Below are 16,268 nucleotides of genomic sequence, written 5' to 3' on the forward strand. Positions count from 1 at the left end.
GGAGCCAGCAGTCCTGGATTGTGAGAGGGATGTCCAACTGCCCATTTAGGATGGGGCCTAAATGGACAGTTGGACATCCCTCAAGGGTCCCAGATTGGAGAGGGTACAGGCTGGGCTGAGGGACACACACACACACACACACAGAGACACACACACACACACACACACACACACACACACACACACCAGGCACAAATTTCATGCACCGGGCCTCTAGTATAAAATAATATAATATAATAAATATAATATAATTAATATAATATAATATAATATAGTATAATATAATATAATATAATATAATATGATATAATATAGATTTAGCTTGCTACATTGTTTATTGTTGAGTCAGAATTCATTTTTAATTTCTGATTATCTTAACTCTGGCTGTGGCTCAGTTCAACCATATCTGTTGACATAACTCAAGGCTAGTCTTAAAAACGATGCCAACACTTCTACTTTCCAAGTGTAGAGGTTCCCTTCCTAACCTCTCAGCCCTATCCCCAGGTCTGTAAGACAGAGGAAAGAAGGACCTTGTTTTTTCCACCTCTTGCTATTAGTTATTTGAATCTCAAGGCCAGCATTTGTTCCTCTACAGCTAACAAAAGAATAGGCAAAGAAAAGTAGGGAGAAAGGTGGCAATACTTCTTTAATCTACTCTGCTCCTTTTCTTCCTTTTTCTCTCTTGCTTTTTTTTCTATTTGTCTTCCTTCTTTTCTCTTAACATAATCTCTGGTTTCTACTTTTGTCTTCACCTTACATGTCTGATCATTTAGCATGTAAATTATTTAAATGTTTGTTTTGTGTGTGTGTCATAGGCATCTTTCAGAATCTGATGCAATCTATGACTCTCTGCTGGGAAAATTGCACATATACTATATTTAAGTAAATCCTATAAGATCCAGATAGTCTGTCCTCAGGTAAAAGTCTCTAGTCTCTCTGAAAGTATTCCTCTGCAATCCATTTGTATCATAAGAATATGGCCCTGGCATTTTCTTGAAATATTTCAATTCCACTTTTTCAGTAACAGGTTCTTGGTTTAGTCAGAAAGCTTTTCCAGGAATCATGGTGGTGTGGTGGAAAGAGCATAACTTTAGAATAACCTGTGCCTGGATTAAATAATGGCTTCATGCTTATTAGCTATGTGACAATGGAAATATATAGAGTCCCTTGAGGGTCCCTTGTCTCATCTCTCCATTGGTTCTCTTTTACAGAAAAGATACAGTATGGAGTAAGGATTTTAAAAGTACTTTTAGCCTGTGGATATTCCTAGCACTCTCTTTAGTGGGCTCTGAGCATTCACTGTCACCAGCATGAAAATTAGTGTAAATCCCTAGACAACAACACCAACAAATAGGTCCTCTCATAAGCAAGACAGAAATTCAAATCACACACATTACAATTTAGAGTTAAGAGATTAATCTGATGCCTCCAAAGGATTTCTTCTTTTCCTTTTTTCATTGACAGACCCCTTTGCATAACTTACTGATTTTCTTTGTTTTATTTCTTTTTCATATATTATATAGTACCTTCTCTCCATTATTTTTCTGGCTCAGTTAGTTGGGCATTGTCCCATGCACCAAAAGGTTACTGATTCAATTCCCAGTCAGGGCACATGCCCAGGTTTCAGGCTCGATCCCCAGTGGCATGCAGGAGGCAGCCAATTGATGTTATGCTGTCACATCAATGTTTCTCTCTCTCTCCCTAAAAATCAATAAAAAAATATTTTTAAAAATTTAAAATACAAGAAAGTCTTGATTTCTACAGTTTACTTTTTATTTCATCAATGGTCTATCAACTCTTCTAAATTTTCTACTTATCTAAGAAGATATAAGAGAATTTGACTCACGCCTCCTCCTCCTTACATACTCATACCTACTATTTTTGAATTGTACATACATTAAGCCCTATTTAATACTAATTAGACTAAAATGACTGCCCATGATATATTATTGTTCAGTATTCAAACCAAAATTTTCAAATAAGATAGAAAGTAAACATTTCTTCTGTAAATATAAATAATCATAGAGTCTATAATATGTTGCAATATGTCTCTTTACTAAGCTAAAATCCAAAAGAAAACACTCTGAGGGGAAATAGGAATACATTCTGTCTAAGATGAAAGAGTGATTTCTCATGGTTAAGAAAGGATTCTGTCTTATAGATAGAGAGCAGGCAGACAGCTGGGAGGTGTAGGGGGGTGGAGGGATTGAGCAAAAAGAAAAGAGAGAATTCATGGACAACAGTGTGGTGATTGTAGGGGTGGGTGGGGGTGAAAGAGGGCATAAATAGTGATGAAAAAATAAATTCCATTTAATTTTTTTAAAAAAGAAAGGACTCTGTCTTATTCTGCTATTTGTCTTTGTGAATTTAACCCAAATCATTTCAGAATGTCAGACAATGGTACCCGTTTTTGTACACCTTCTCCAAAATGGCATTAGACTTTGTGCAGGAGGGTTCCTGCCAAGCATAGAGAGGAAGCTCAGAGTCACCCCCGACTGAAAGGGTGTTGGGCTCAAAGTTAACTAGATGGAAAGGGAAGGGGAAAAGTGGAATGAGGAAATGATAGCTCCAGAAGAATCACCCCTTCCTCACCTTGGGTCACATTTTCACAAAAGGACAGTAAGGAGGACTTTAATACAGAAAGGCGATTTTGGGTGTTGAAATTTGAGAGCAGGAATAAGATTGGAGGAGGTGTAAATGCAGGTCTGTCTGAGACCCAGCTGGAAAGCCAATTCTTCTCATGCCCTGCGGGTTTTAAGTAGGGAGGTTTTAAGTAGGGGGGGTTATCCACCTAAGTCAGAACAATGGAGGAGACTTGAGAGATGGAGTGTGAGCATGAACTTCCTTCTCTACTCTTCGTTCTCTGATGGTTAAGGTCAGAGCTTGCCTGGTATCCATGGACCAGTCCTGAGGCACAGAGCTTCTGTCTACACCATGGAAATGTATCATAGGTTTATGTGAATCCTCCACTTTTAGACTCACAATATGATGTGTTCTTGCAGAAGGACACCCTGACCGTCCTGAACACTGTAATGTATCACCCGGATCCTCCTTCAGGAATGAAGACCTTAGTACCCAGTTGTAGGAGGGCTGCCAGCAGAGAGCTCTCAGATGTTGACCTCCTTGGGAATTGCTTCAGCTGAAAAGAAGTGCCTTGCCCAAGGTTACACACCCTTTTCAGGGTGGCCTACATCCAATGACTCACTCAGGTGGGACAGTTTCTGAGGGCAATCCAGGTACAGAGTTCTCGGTGGGGAAACTGGAGCTTTTGTGAAGACTTGATCACAGCCACCTTTGCATTTGCCCAATTATGGTTCTTTCTGTTCCTATACTTCCTCAGGCCAGATACAGGAGCACTCGTTCATAGTGTCCTGCATACTTGTCTCCAGCTCAGAGTCAGCTTCCTGGGGGAAACCCAAATCTAGACATTGATATTTCTCTCACTGTACTGAAAACTTTCTAGAAAACTCTGTCCTAGATATGGTATAATTTCTTGAGAAACTTCTGATTGTTGGTTGTTGTTATTGAGCTAATGTAATAAAGTAAGAGATTAAACTGGTAATTATTATTACTTTTATTTTGAAAATGACAACCTTTAAGAAATAAAGGTTTAACAATACAGGGGTTAGGTCAGTTGTATAGTACAAGTCTTTCATGTGCTATCAGAGAACAACGCTGGTTATTTGAGCCCTAATTCACTGCCAGTAATTTTTAAAATTTTCAGTTGTTGCTTAGCCTAACTCCTGTTTTCTCCTCCACTGGCAGGAGAGTGGAAAATACCCATTAGCAAACTTCTCTAAGATAAAACACCTCCCAGCTGTCCCTAGCCGCCCCCCCCAAAAAACAAAAGAAAAACAATCTCCCAACCTACAGGCACCTGTGCTTGTACAGTAATGGAAGGGAAGAAGAGAAATTATGCAATTACTGGGCAATAGAGGTAACCTTTGGGAGTAGAACTGTTGGTGCTCTCCAAAAATGAAAATAAAATTATCTCCTTTACCCCATTAGAGAAAACAAGCAGTAGGGGAGGAGAAGGAAATGTGAGAGTGAGGGGGTGGGGGGGGATTTTTAAAAAGCAATGAAAAGTAAGTAAAATAAATTAAAAAAAGAAAGGATTTGGGGAAAGTATGAAATAGCAGAAAGCCCCTGATACATAGAAACCTTAGTGCAGGCGTCCTCAAACTACAGCCCGCGGGCCACATGCGGGTGTTTTTGCCTTTTTGTTTTTTACTTCAAAATAAGATATGTGCAGTGTGCATAGGAATTTGTTCATAGTTTTTTTAAAACTATAGTCAGGCCCTCCAACGGTCTGAGGGACAGTGAACTGGCCCCCTGTTTAAAAAGTTTGAGGACCCCTGCCTTAGTGGGTAAAAACTGGCTGTAATTTATGTGTAACTCCTTTGATAAATTTTGGTGTCTCCTGAAGGAGGTGTAATCACAGGCATGTCAACTAACAAATAAAACAAAAAGTCAGAGAGGTGCTGATCCCTTCTACACTCGCCCCCCTCCCACCACACATACACACACACACACACACACACACACACACACACACACACACACACACAGTGTTATTTATGCATTCATTGGTTGATTCTTATGTGTGCCCTGACCGGAAATCAAAACCCCAGCCTTGGCTTATTGGGACAACATTCTAACCAACTGAGCTACCTGGCCAGGGCTGATCCTTTCTCTTTTTTTTTTCTTTTTTTAAGTTTATTCTCTTGCTAATTCGTTTCCCCAGAAAGCAACTGTTTAAAATTGAGAAATAGTTACAACTCTTCTGTAATGTACTCTGGGGAAAGAAAAAGAAGAGGAAGGAAAACATATATAATATTACAAAAAAGCCTGTGTAGTGGTAGATTAAATTAGAAACTGTTTGGTCTCTCATCAGAAGGGTAAATATGTGTAGGAAGACGTAGATGAATAAACAGAGAGAGAAAAAAAATCCTCATTATACACAGGGCAAATTAAGCTAGTTGTTCAAAGTGTGCATGTTAAATAAGAAAAAACAAAAAGAAAAAAAGAAGAAGAAAAGCACATATTGGAAAGAAGTAGAAAACACTGTCTTTTGAATGTTCTCTATTTGATTATGATCTGGCACAGAATTTTGAGGGCTTTAGTAAAACACCTGGCAGTTGAGTCTGCTGGCTGTGCTTCTCATCAGCCACACCCCTCCTAGGACCTCCAGCCTATGATCACCCCCATTTTATTCTGTGACTGAGAGGCCAGGGTGTTAATGTGTGGAGATCACAGGGGTACCCACTAAGAAGCCTCTTGAATATGTCCTCTATATATTGCTAGCAATTCAACAAAAATGTGGATCACAAATTTTGTATTTTGTGTGGCTACAACTTTAAATAAATGCAGTCCTTGACATGATGCAAGCATTCTGTAGGCCTGGGGACTCAAAGTTCTACAACCCGCTGTGGGTTCTTGGCCATATTTTTCCTAATATGGACTTTTTCTTATCATGGTAGCATGGGATATGTCACTTAGTATGCTAATGTATTGCAAGGAGTGTATAATGAGGCTAGGAATTACCACAAGGTGAAATTAGTCACAAAGTTGGATTGAGCTGGTCTTTTGTCAGTTCTAAGCCATATATTTGTTGGGAGTTTGTCTCACTTCGCCCTGATAACCTTGTAGCCTTTATCGGTTAGAGCCATTTTGCCACATACCCTATCTCATAGGTACTTATATACAGGGTGTCCCCCCAAAATGTATACACACAGTTTGAATAATTATAAAGGCACTGTTTATTTAAAATACATTTCATTTTCAAAGTTGAGCTATGAGCTGTTTAGTGTGTGTGTGTGTGTGTGTGTGTGTGTGTGTGTGTGTGTGTGTAAAATCTATTTCATTTTTTCCCCCAATCCTTACCCGAGGATATGTTTAGAGAGAGGAAGGTAGGGAGAGAGAAAAAAAACATTGATTGGTTTCCTCCCATACGTGCACTGACCAGGGATTGAACCCACAAATTAGATACGTGTCCTGACTGGGAATCGAACCTGCAACCTTTTGGTGTATGGGACGAAAATGCTCCAACCAACTAAGCAACCTGGCCAGGGCATAGATACTTATATATGACTTGAAGTAATTAAAGGTCAAATTTTCTTTCTAAAAAAATCATAACTCACTGAGTTTGGCTAAAATATTTTATATGTGTGCTAATTCCTTTATCCATGTTTTACTCTCTGTAGTAAAACAATTAAGATTTCAAGTCCCACATGTGTAAATAAATAAAAGATAAACACTGAGTGACAATATAAGGATAAATACTTGTCCTTGCCTTTTAGGTCAGTCTTAGCATGATGTCCACCCACTGAAGCAGTTTGTGACAAGTACTTTGTCAAAGTAGTTTGTGTATTTTTCTATCTTTGTACTTGTTAAGTCTATTTTGGAATGGAAGCCTTTAAAGGGTGTGGTTTTAAAAGTATATCCACAAATTATTTGTTTCTCTTTTCAAAAGGTGGAGCTTAATTAATTTTTCTTTGAGTGCGGTTTGGATCTAGTCACTCACTTCCAGCCAATAGAATGTGGCAGAAATCATGTCACTTTTTTTTAATTGTGGTGAAATATATATAACGTTGACTATTTTAACCATTTTTCAATGTTCAATTTAGCCTTATGTGAGATCCAACCCCAAATCCCCCAACTATGCTGTTTCCAGATTTCAGACTCCTAGTAACATGTCATACATATCTACACTAATAAAAGAGAAACATGCAAATTGACTGTCACTCCACTATGCTCACCAGCCAATTAACCCAACAAAGATGGCAACGGCCATGGAGCTGGAGTGAGCAGGAGGCTTGGGTTGCCCCCAGTGACGGAGGAAGCCAAGCTTCCCGCCCGCCCTGGCCTCCGCTCAAGGAGGGGCTGGGAGCCTGGGTCACTGGGGGATGTGGCCAGCCTGAAAATGGCCCTCAGCCCCTTACCCAGGCTGGCCATACCCCCATGGGGTGAGGGTCCCCACTGGGGGGCTTGGCCAGCCTGGAAACAGCCATCATCCCCTCACCCAGGCTGGCCAGGCACCCCAGCAGGAACCCCCACCCTGAAGGGGGTATGGCCAGCTTGAAAACAGCCCTTAGCCCCTCACCCAGGCTGGCCACGCCCCCCCAGCAGGGACCCTCACCCCATGGGGGCATGACCAGCCTACAAACCACCACAGGCCCCTCGCCCAGGCTGCCCCACGCCCCAAGGGAACCCCCACCCTGATCTGGGACACCCTTCAGGGCAAACCAGCCGGCCCCCACCCATGCACCAGGCCTCTATCTACACTAATAAAAGGATAATATGCTAATTAGACTGGGAGACCTTCCAGGAGACCTTTCGGACGTTCTTCTGGACAAAGCCATGGTGGCGGGGCTGAGGTAGAGGCAGTTAGAGGCCAAGAGGGGAGGGCAGTTGTGGGTGATCAGGCCAGGATGGAACAGTAGTTGTGGGTGATCAGGCCAGTGTGTGGGGCCATTGGGGGTGAGCAGACCATCAGTGGGGGTCAGTTGGGGGTGATCAGGACAGTGGGGGGGCAGTTTGGGGTGAGCAGGACAGCAGGGGGGCAGTTGGGGGCAAGCATGCTGGCATGGGGGGCAGTTGGAGGTGATCAGGCTGGCAGGGGGGGGAGCATTTGGGGGTGAGCAGGCCAGCAGGCAGAGTGGTTAGGGGCAATCAGGCAGGCAGGCAGGTGAGCGGTTAGGAGCCAGCAGTCCCAGATTGTGAGAGGGATGTCCGACTGCCGGTTTAGGCCCGATCCCTGTAAACTAGCAGTAGGACATCCTTCGAGGGGTCCCAGATTGGAGAGGGTGTAGGCGGGGCTGAGGGACACACACCCCCCGTGTACAAATTTTGTGCACTGGGCGACTAGTCTATAATAATAAAAACATAATATGCAAATCAACTGAACGGCTGAACAGCAGAACAACCGTTCAGACTACCAAGCTATGACACCTACTGGCGCCAGACCAGCCAAGGCGGGTAAAATGCAATTGGTCAGGGGCCGGCCAACACCCCATGATCGCCCCGCAGAGAGAGGCCCCACCCACCTGCCGCAGCCTGCAGGTCGGTGGCCTGGGCCTCCCTCTGAGGGGTGATCCATTGCGGAGCCCCAAGATAGACCACCCCAAAGAGAGAGCCCAGGCTACCAGGCGGCAGCACTGCTGCAGGCGGGCGGGGCGGGCAACCAATTGCAGAGCTCCCAGACTGTGAGAGGGCACAGGCCAGGGTGAGGGACCCCCCCACCCACACACACACAGTGCACAAATTTCATGGGCTGGGCCTCTAGTATATATATAATTTCAGGGAGAGAGAGATATTAATGTGAAACATCAACCGGTTGCCTCCCGCATGTGCTCCCACCGAGGATTGAAACTGCAACCTGGGTATGTGCCCTGATGGGAAATCGAACCCGCCACCTTTTGGTATATGGAATGATGCTCCACCAACCGAGCCACACTGGGCAGGTCAGAAATGTGTCATTTTTCATTAGACAGTTCAGTTCAGTGACATTCACATTGTTGTGCAACTGTCACCATCATCCACCTCCAGAACTTTTTAATCATCCCAAACTGAAATAGTACCTTGCTCTTAGCCTTTGGCAACCACCATTCTATTTTCTCTGTGAGTCTGATTATTCTAGATACCTCATATTAGTGGAATCATACAGTATTTGTTGTTTTATAACTGGCTTATTTCACTTAGCATAATATCCTCAAGGTCTGTCCATGTTGTAGCATGTGTCAGAACTGTTTTCATTTTAAGGCTGAATAATATCCCATTGCATGTATATACACTTTATTTATCTATTCATCCACTAATGGACACTTGGGATGCTTTCACTTTGGGGCTATTGTGAATAATACTGCTTTGAACATCCTATCTAATAAAAGAGTAATATGCAAATTAATCATCACTTCGCGACAAAAATGACGGCACCCATAGCCACAAGATGGTGGCGCCCAGTCCTCTTAGCCCTGCCGGAGTCCCCAGGACTGCCCAGCGGCGGCAGTCCAGGGTGTCTAGCTGGGAGGCGCCTGCCCCCCACGCAGCGATCCCTGCCCAGTGGCAGCAGTCCGAGGTGTCCGGCTGGGAGGCTCCAGCGCCAAGCACGATCCCGGCCAGCAGTGGCAGCTTGGGCTGGGGTCTCAGGCCGGCAGGGCTGCACACCCCCACTACATGATCCCCCAGCCGGGGCGACAGCTTGGGCTGGGCTTTCAGACCGGCAGGGCCTTGCATCAAAGCTGTGCGATCCCCCGACCTGGGCGGCAGCCTGGGCTGGGGTCTCAGACCGGCAGGGCCTCGCACCCAAGCTGCATAATCCCCTAGCTCTGGAGGCAGCCTAGTCTGGGGTCTCATGCCAGCAGGGCCGGGCACCCCCATTGCGCGATCACCTGGCCAGCGGCGGCAGCCTGGGCTGGGGTCTCAGCCTGGCCAGGGTGCGATCCCCTTCCAGTGGTGGCAGCCTGGGGTCTCAACCATTGAGTCACACCAGCCAGGCAGATATGGAGAAATTTTAAATGTTTCTTTTTTAAAATATATATTTTATTGATTTTTTACAAAGAGGAAGGGAAAGGGATAGAGTGCTAGAAACATCTATGAGAGAGAAACATCGATCAGCTGCCTCCTGCACACTCCCCACTGGGTATGTGCCCCCAACCAAGGTACATACCCTTGACTGGAATCGAACCTGGGACCCTTAAGTCTGCAGGCCAATGCTCCATCCACTGAGCCAAACCAGTTAGGACTGTCCAATATGCTAAAGAAAAAACCCTATCTAATAAAGAGGGAATATGCAAGGGAGGGCATTTGGGGGTGACCGGGGTTTCAGGGGAGGGCAGTTGGGGACAATCAGGCTGGCAGGGGAGCAGTTAGGCGTCAATCAGGCTGGCAGGGGAGTGGTTAGGGGTGATCAGGCTGGCAGGCAGAAGCGGTTAGGGGCAATCAGGAAGGCAGGCAGGCAAGTAGTTGGGAGCCAGCAGTCCTAGATTGTGAAAGGGATGTCCATGGATCGGGCCTAAACAGGCAGTCGGACATCCCCCAAGGGGTCCCAGATTGGAGAGGGTGAAGGTTGGGCTGAGGGACACCCCCCTCACGTGCACGAATTTCGTGCACCGGGCCTCTAGTAGGTATATAAGTCCCTACTGTCAATTATTTTGGGGTATATACCTAATAGTAGAATTGCTGGGTTACAAGGTAATTCACTGCTTAATCATTTACCAGAGGGACTGTGAGCACCCACTCTCAAGTAGTTGCCCTCATCCTCCCATAGTACTGTTTTATTTTCTTTACCACAAACATCTGAAATTATCTTTTATTCTTTTACTTGTTTATCTTTTACTTATTTATCTGGTCTCTCCCACCAGAATATTAGATCCAGAGGAGCAGAGACCTTTTCTGTCTTATTCACTTTATTCCCAATTCCTGGTCCACAGTAAGGGCTAGGTGAACAGTCATTGGATGAAGAGCATGAGTGGGCATACTGGAGGGGAAGAGAAGCTGAGTGCCTGCAGCACAGGAAGCAAGGCCACAGCGGTGATGCCAGATTAGCAGAAGCCAGTGTTGCAAGGCCTCAGAGACTCCCTAAAAAGATTTTGGATATATTTCCATTTTGCTCTCTCTGACTGGAATTCCTTCACTTCTCTTCACTGTCTGACCAATTCCTTCATCCTTCAATTCCCACTTTAAATGTCTGTCTGCCTGCCTGCCTGCCTGCCTAGCAGAATTGTGTGTCCTTACCTGGCTTTCCAAGTCAATTTATATCTTAATTTTAGGGCTTGTATTGTATCATTAGTCTCTGTTTCCAAGCTTATCTTCCCCATAGACTTGAGCTATTGAGGGCAAGGCTCTTCTCTGTCCTCTGTTATTTTAGGGCCCATCACACTGCTCATTGTAGAGTGAGTGCTCAATGTACTTTATAGTGTGAATGAGTGGATGGATAATGAGGGGAATTGCATGTCCCTCAGGGCTCTGTCCACCCACAGCTAAGCATTGAGGAATTGCTATAGATTCTGGGTTGGATAGCCCCCTCTCTAAGTTTATTCCAGGGCACCTACAATGAGGAGAACGGGCCTGCCCACCTCTGTCCATTTGGATCTTTCAGGAGGCCCTCCAATCTATATGGCCTTACTCTATAGATTTTAAGTTATTTAGAACTGAAATAGTTTTCTATATGTTTAGGCCAACTGAGATAATTGATCTATATAATTCACATATAAATATTTTCATTACTAGGTCTTTCCTCTGATAATGGATGATATTTGGCCCTAAAATCAGAAATTATGCTTGGTTCTAAATTATACATGTAAAACAAAATAGTTACATAAAGATTTAGTCCAGAGTCTCTAGAAGCAGATGCTAAGAGAGGATTAGCTGTATAAAAGATTTATTTGGTAAAACACTGTGAGAGAAAATGGGGAAGGAGCAGGATGAGGTAGGCAAAGCTATCAGATCATGAAGCAGGTACGATACCTGTGAAAAAGAAAGGTCTGGCTTGTGTGGCTCAGTGGTTGAGTGTCAACCTATGAACCAGGAGATCATAGTTTGATTCCCATTCAGGGCACATGCCTGGGTTGTGGGCTCAATCCCCAGTGGGGGGTGCGCTGGAGGCAGCCGATCAATAATTCTCTCTCATCGTTGATGTTTCTATTCCTCTTTCTCTCCCTTCATCTCAATGAAATCAATAAAAACATACTTTAAAAAAAAAGAAGAGAGGAAAGGAGGGAATGAAGTAGGGATGGGAGTAGGTAGGCAAGGAGAGTGGGAGGCAGGAAAGAAGGAAGAAAGGAATGGAGGAAAGCCATAGACTGCTATGTAGTTCTAAGAACATTTCAACAAGGTCAAAAGAGAGACGCTGAACCAAAGTCACCCATCAAAGGAGCCCCTGCCTCCCAGGAATGAGCCTCCCTGGTATCCCTGCCAAACTCAGTCATTGGCCGGAAGCAGCCTGTCCAAATCATGGCCTCCCTGCTAATATACCAGCAGCTAGGGCTGAAGGTGAACTATGCTTCCTGCAGTAGAAGATCCAAGAAGCATACTCCATTGACTGCTATAGACAATTGCATAATTTAGGCTTAGCTACCCCTGATTTCATCGAAACAGTGACATGATCCAAGACAAGTTTGAGGAATAGGCCTTAATCATCCATCTGGACCATGACATGATCCAAGACAAGTTTGAGGAATAGGCCTTAATCATCCATCTGGACCCCTTCATCAGTTGTACTTCACTTAGAACAGGGAATTATAGTCAGAGCATCCTAAATGAAGATTGCAAAAGGGATCCAGGTACTGCTGAAAATGTTAAGCTATAGTTTTGCAGCAAAATCACTCTGCTTTTATTTAAAAACTAGAGGCCTGGCGCACGAAATTCATGCATGGGGCGGGGGGTCCCTCAGCAGGGCCTGCGCCTTCTCACAGTCGGGGAGCCCCACGTTTGATCACCCCAAAGAGGTAGGCCCTGCCCACCTGGCTGGGGCTCCATGATGGGTCTTCCTCCTCCTCCTCCTCCTCCTCCTCCTCCTCCTCCTCCTCCTCCTCCTCCTCCTTTTCTTCTTCTTCTTCTTCTTCTTCTTCTTCTTCTTCTTCTTCTTCTTCTTCTTCTTCTTCTTCTTCTTCATCTTCTTCTTAAAGAATACCCTTCAATATTTCATGTAATACTGATTTGGTGGTGATGAATTCCTTTAGCTTTTTCTTGTCTGTGAAGCTCTTTATCTGACCCTCAATTCTAAATGAGAGCTTTGCTGGGTATTGTAATCTTGGTTGTTGCTATTCATCACTTTGAATATTTCTTGCTACCCTCTTCTGGCCTGCAAAGTTTCTGCTGAGAAACCAGCTGAAGATGCATGGGAGTTCCCTTATAGGTAACAAACTGCTTTTCTCTTGCTGCTTTTAAGTTCTCTCTTTGACACCAGTCAGAAAGTTTACATGCACCCCTATGTTCATAGCAGCACAATTTACAATAGCTATGATTTGGAAACAGCATAAATGTCCATCAGCAGATGAGTGCATTAGAAAACTGTGGTACATCTACATAGTGGAATACTATGCTGCTGTAAAAAAAGATGGAATTCTTACTATTTGCAACAGCATGGATGGAACTGGAGAGCATTATGCTAAGTGAAATAAGCCAGTCAGTGAAAGATAAATATCCCATGATCCATGATGGATCACCCCCACAGAGGGAGGCCCTGCCCACCTGCCACAGCGCTGCCAAGGGTTAGCCTGGGTCTCCCTCTTTGGGGTGATCATGGAGCCCCCCGATTGATCACCCCACCAGCCAGTGGCCTGGGACTCCCTCTGCAGGGCGATCATGGGGTGATGGCCGGGCCCCCAACCAATCGCATCGCACCCGCCTTGGCTGGCCTGGCACCAATAGGCATCATAGCGTGGTCATCCAGACAGTCTTTCCGCTGTTCAGCCATTCAGTCGATTATAGATACAGTACATACATTACTTTCTTTCTACCCCAGGAAGACACTGATTCAGGATGTGGAGTATCAGATGTCTATTTGATTCTCTAAATTTAGTGGCTTCTACTCTGAAACATTACTTATTTTTATAAACTGGTTTATAGACCAAGAAAGCTTCAAGTTAGCTTTTGCTGCCAAATGAGAAGGTCTTCTTATGGTGATCCATCTTTACTACCATTCCCTAGGTTTGCTAGAATATCTCCTTTCAGGAACACTGAGGCCTTCAGTAATACTGTGAGACAAATAGATTGAGACAAAAAGAATTGGTTTTGCCCCTGTAGGTGTAAATTGGTGGCCTAGTTTCATTTTTTTGCATGTATCTGACCAATTTTCCCAACACCATTTATTGAAGAGACTGTCTTGACTTGAATATCAGTTTCAAAAAGAAATAAAATGAAGAAAAAAAAAGGCAAGAACAAATTCTCCTTCCTTTCTGAGGACCCCAGAACACTGTACTCATTTGGAGTAAATATGATTTTTGGTAACAGCTACTAAAGTCCCTAAACACCATTAATAATTACTTTTGATGCCGAAACTGGTTTGGCTCAGTGGATAGAGCATCAGCCTGTGGACTGAAAGGTCCCAGGTTTGATTCCGGGTCAAGGGCATGTACCTTGGTTGCAGGCACATGCCCAGTAGGGGGTGTGCAAGAGGCAGCTGATCGATGTTTCTCTCTCATCGATGTTTCTAACTCTCTATCCCTCTCTCTTCCTCTCTGTAAAAAATCAATAAAATATATATATTTTTTTTTAATTAAATAAAAAATAATAGTTTCACTAAATAAATGTAGTCTAGTTTTTACTTTTTATTTTTTTAATCTTTATTGTTGAGAATATTACAGATGTCCCCCTTTCCCCTCTCCCCCCATTGCCCCCTCACCTGGTTCCCAACCTGCTCCTGGCCTTCACCACCCTACTGTCTGTATTCATAGGTAAGATCTTCGGTTAATCTTTTCCCACCTCCTTAATCAGTCTATTCCATGTTTCCATGCCTTTGATTCTATTTTATTTACCTGTTTATTTTTTCATTAGTTTTCTTGTTTATTTTTATTTTTAGATTTGATTGTTGATAGATATATATTTATTAGAGGCCTGGTGCACGAAGTTTGTGCACTCATGGTGGGGGGTGTCCCTCAGCCTGGCCTGTGCCCTCTCGCAGTCCAGGAGCCCTTGGGGGATGTCTGACTGACAGCTTAGGCCCACTCCCCCATCCCCTCGGAGGGAGTGGGCCTACGCTGTCAATTGGACTTCCTTAGAGCTGCCACTGAGCCCAGCTTCTGGCGCACTGACCACCAGGGGACAGCTCCTGTGTTAAGCATCTGCCCCCTGGTGGTCAGTGTGCGTCATAGTGACTGGTCGTTCTGCTGTTCAGTCAATTTGCATATTAGCCTTTTATTATATAGGATTGCCATTTTATTGTTCATATTTTCTATCTTTATTTCTCCTCCTCCTCCTCCTTCTCTTCTTCTTCTTCTTCTTCTTCATCCTCTTCTTAAAGAATACCCTTCAATATTTCATGTAATACTGGTTTGGTGGTGATGAATTCCTTTAGCTTTTTCTTGTCTGTGAAGCTCTTTATCTGACCCTCAATTCTAAATGAGAGCTTTGTTGGGTATTGTAATCTTGGTTGTTGCTACTCATCATTTGAATATTTCTTGCTACCCTCTTCTGGCCTGCAAAGTTTCTGCTGAGAAACCAGCTGAAGATGTATGGGAGCTCCCTTGTAGGTAACAAACTGCTTTTCTCTTGCTGCTTTTAAGTTCTCTCTTTGACACCAATCAGAAAGGATACATGCACCCCTATGTTCATAGCAGCACAATTTACAATAGCTATGATTTGGAAACAACCTAAATGTCCATCATCAGATGAGTGGATTAGAAAACTGTGGTACATCTACACAGTGGAATACTATGCTGCTGGAAAAAAGAAGGAATTCTTACCATTTGCAACAGCATGGATGGAACTGGAGAGCATTATGCTAAGTGAAATAAGCCAGTCAGTGAAAGATAAATATCACATGATCTCACTCATTTGTGGAATATAAAGAACATTATAAACTCATGAACAAAAATAGATACAGAGGCAAAGATGCATCGAACATACTTTCAAACTACCGCAGGAAGGCAGGGGAGGGTGGGGGGGTGGGTAAGAGACCAACCGAAGGACTTGTATACATGCATATAAGCATAACCAATGGACACAAGACACTTGGGGGGGGGGTGGTGAGAGCATATGCTGGGGAGTAGGGGAGGCTGGGGGGAGGTCAATTGGGGAAAAAAGGAGACATATGTACTACTATTTGTAATACTTTAAACAATAATAATAAAAGAGATTCTCTCTGTCTTTAACCCTTGGCATTTTAATTATGATGTTTCATGGTGTGGGCCTCTTTGGGTTCCTCTTGTTTGGGACTCCTTTCCACATTTCATGGACTTGTTAGTCCATTTCTTTCACCAGGTAGGGGAAATTTTCAGTCATTATTTTTTCAAATAGGTTTTCAATATCTTGCTCTCTCTCTTCTCCTTCTGGCACCCCCATAATGTAAATGTTGGTGCACTTAAAGTTGTCCCAGAGGTTCCTTACACTATCTTCATATTTTTGGATTCTTTTTTTTCTTTTTGCTCTTCTGATTGGGTGTTTTTTGCTTTCTCATATTCTGAATTGATTTGCTTCTCAGAATCCTCTACTCTACTGTTGAATCCCTTTAAATTATTCTTTATTTCAGTTAGTATATGCTTAATTTCTGATTGGTCCTTTTCCATGTCTTTGACATTCTCATTAAGATCCTTGGAAGAATCACTAAA

The sequence above is a fragment of the Eptesicus fuscus genome, chromosome 5 (assembly GCF_027574615.1).
Source record: "Eptesicus fuscus isolate TK198812 chromosome 5, DD_ASM_mEF_20220401, whole genome shotgun sequence".
In the NCBI taxonomy this organism is placed as follows: Eukaryota; Metazoa; Chordata; class Mammalia; order Chiroptera; family Vespertilionidae; genus Eptesicus; species Eptesicus fuscus.